The following is a 3,569-nucleotide window of genomic DNA, read 5'->3' on the forward strand; positions in this document are numbered from 1 at the left end:
TCACAGAAAATCTTATGAACAGCAGAGAAACACGTTGCTGGTGGGACTGCAAAATGGTTCAACTGCTCTGGAAAATCTCATGGTGCTTCCTCAGAAAGTTAGAAATAGAAATAAATTATAAACAAGCAATCTCTATGTTTGGTATATATACACAAGTAATAAGAGCCTGGTCATGACTAGATATATGCACACAATGTTCATTGCCGCATTAGTCTAAATTGCAAAAAGAGAATAAGTGCCCATCAATGGAAGCATAGATAAACAATCTATGTTACATACACACAATAGAATAGTATACAACCTTGAAGAATAACGATGAATCTGGATAACACCTCATAACATGAATGAACCTCAAGGAAATTAAGCTGATTGAAATTAGTTAATAACAAATATTGCATGAGATTATTATTGTAAAAGCTTATGAAAAGGTTTCCATACAAAAAAATACATTATTAGATGGTTACCAGTGGTGGGAGGGAGGGGAGAGTAATTCACCCTCTAGGTGGTAAACACAAGTTAGCTCAAGTAATAGAAAGGCAAAATAAAAAGAATGGAATGTTCAATGCACAAGAAGAGGGGCAATATACAGATTAACAGTGAAGGTATGGGAAGACTTATGGACGTATGAATGGGCTAAATGGGATAGCTATAAAGAGTGATTTATACACAATCTTTAAACAACAGTGTTCTGTGATTAGATACAATGATCAAGACATAGGCCAAATGGGTAAAGGAAGGGGAAAAAGTTTATGTGCTAGACTGTCTTGTAGATATTGCTTTCCCCTGCTTACTTTTTATGCATGACATTTATAAATATCATTTATGCAAGATAGAAATGAGTATTGGGAATTATGATTACAGAAAGCTTGTAAGCCTGTCTTCAGCATATAACTGAACAGATTTGCTAAAAGAGGGATTAGAATTTGCCCAAGGAAACAGGCTTCTTGTTATGCCTTGTAGAATATGGGGCTTGTGGAATCCTGAGCCTGGCTCACATCATTCAGAGTTAGAACAGTCCCACTTCAAAATATATGAAGACAATCCAGAATTTCTGGAAGAGCAGAAGTTTCTTATTGAAAGAAGGTCTGCAGGAAAATAATAATAATAAATTGAACTATTTGACTGAATCTCAGCAAGCTGCTTTTCTTGGGAGAAATCAAGGAAAGAAAAGTTGGCCCATCAGGAAAAACTCCCCTTTAGGACTGATACTCAAAAGGAACTAATATGCAATATAATATGCTCATTGGTGACCACCTAAGTCTATTTGTGAGTAGAAGTGGAGGAAATGCAGCAATGAAGACATGGCCTGAATTTGGCCATGTTCCAGAGACACCTATTGATAAGAGAGAGAAGAGGAAGGGCTAGCTGGTCTGAAGTTTAGGAAGTTATGTATACCCCTGAGCCCATGGGCACTAACCTAGTTCCTGGATGCTAAGGCTGAGAGTGAAGCAACCAGATGATCTGAAGTGTGTGTGAACTCCCAAACTTGCAGCTTGTACCCATTTGACCTAGCTTGGATGGCTAGTTGATCAGAACTTGAATCAAGGAAGATAAAGATGTTTGATACTGAGAATAAGTGCAAACTGCTATACTTTGAAGAACTAGACTTCTGCCTATGAATGCAATGCCTCAAAATTCTAACCAGAATGGAAGGATTCTTCCTAGCAAGGAATAGTCTTATTTCCTCAGAGTACTAGGTTGGTTGGTTGGTTATGTGCCATGAAGTCAGTTCTGACACATAGCGACGTTGTACAGGGTTTCCTAGGCTGTAAATCTTTGCAGGAGAAGAGAGCCTCATCTTTCTCCCAAGGAACAGGTAGCAAGTAGTTTCAAACTGCTAACCTTGAAGTTAGCAGCCCATCTTGTAACCAATACACTACCAGAGCTAAAAAAATGGGTGGCTACAAAAGAACAAAAGGAGCTTTGGTAGCATACTGGTTATGAATCGGGCTGCTACCTGCAAGGTCAGGAACACTAGATGTTCCACGGGAGAAAGATGAGGCTTTCTGCTCCTGTAAAGATTTACAGCCTCGGACACCTTAAGCAGGGTTGCTATGAGTTGGAGCCGACTCCATGGCACATAACAACAACAACAACAACAACAAAGGAACAAATTGACTGACTTACAGACAGTCATGAGTATGCTTAGTTGCAGAATGAGGGGGGAAGTTAAAATTTCCATTGAATAATTTCCCTCTTTCTCAGATGGGTCTGGTGAAAGGGTAAAGAGAATGACAGTGATAGAATTTTATGGTTCAATTATGAATAATTGTTAGCAGTATTAATCACAATTGTCACAAATTTAATTGTAGAAAATATGTAACTGAACAGAAGGAGTAGGTAGTCTTTCATTACAGGAACAGACAATCCCAGGACCAACAAGAAAGAATAGTATGCATGTAATGTGAGTTCCCTACTTAGAAAAGGGACCGAGATTGTGGCTGTGTGCCTGTGGGCTGGAGACTGGCTGGCTGAATGGGACCTATGGACATTTAAATGAATATATATATTTTAATTGGGAAACAAAAAACAAAAAATTTTCCCTTTTTCATTTGTGAAATATAAACTCTAAATGAATAACCACAGGGATGAAATATATAATGTTGCAGGGAGGGGATTGTAATCATTGAGATGAAACAAAGTATATGATTTGCTGAATGTAGAACAGATGATCTTGTTTGTAAACCATCATCCAATTCACAGTAAAAAGTTTCAAAATAAATAGAATGGGTTTTTTAGAATTGTGGTATATCCATATATCCATATGATGTTGTTGTTAAGTGCCAGTGAGTCAGTTCCAACTCATGACGACCCTGTATAGTGTTTCTGAGAGTGACTAGTGAGCTTGAACCTCCAACCTTGCAGTTCAAACCAGTTTTGTAGTCTGGTGCATTAACCCACAGCACCACACAAAGACTCCATATATCCATATATCCCTACAGTGGCATGCTATTTAGAAAATAAAAAATGGAGAGAGAGAGAAAAAAAAATAAATAAAACACACAACTGCCAATTTGAATGAATCTCAAAATAATTATGTTAAACAAAAAAATCAGGCACAAAAGACCTCTTGCTATAAAATTCACTTTATCAGAAGTAGAAACAAAGACAAAAACATCTATAGAAGTCAGCATTGGTTTGAAAGGAATTTGATGATCCTTGAGGTAATGAAAATGTTCCGTTTCTTGTTTGAGCTAGCTGTTACAGAGGAGTAACACAATCATGGAGAACCATTAGACTTGCGACTTAAGAACTATGCTTTTTATTATAACTTAATTATACTTTAATTTAGAAAGATCAATAGGAGTTAATAAATATATTTATTGGATTCTAATTTTAGGAAACCACCACAAGAATAAAAATAAATTGGGCAATTTTAACTTGTAATTTAAAACTGATGTGTCCAATAGGAGAATAAAAAATAAACAATTATAGTAAATTGGAAACATGAGTTGAGAGCAGAAATAAGTTCTAATACAACAGTAATTATAGTAAATGAAAATATTTTAAACTTGGAAATTAAAAGGCCAAGAATGGCAGGTTTTTTAAAATAATGCAATAATCAAAAA

Source organism: Chrysochloris asiatica, unplaced genomic scaffold, assembly GCF_000296735.1.
Source record: "Chrysochloris asiatica unplaced genomic scaffold, ChrAsi1.0 scaffold00195, whole genome shotgun sequence".
In the NCBI taxonomy this organism is placed as follows: domain Eukaryota; kingdom Metazoa; phylum Chordata; class Mammalia; order Afrosoricida; family Chrysochloridae; genus Chrysochloris; species Chrysochloris asiatica.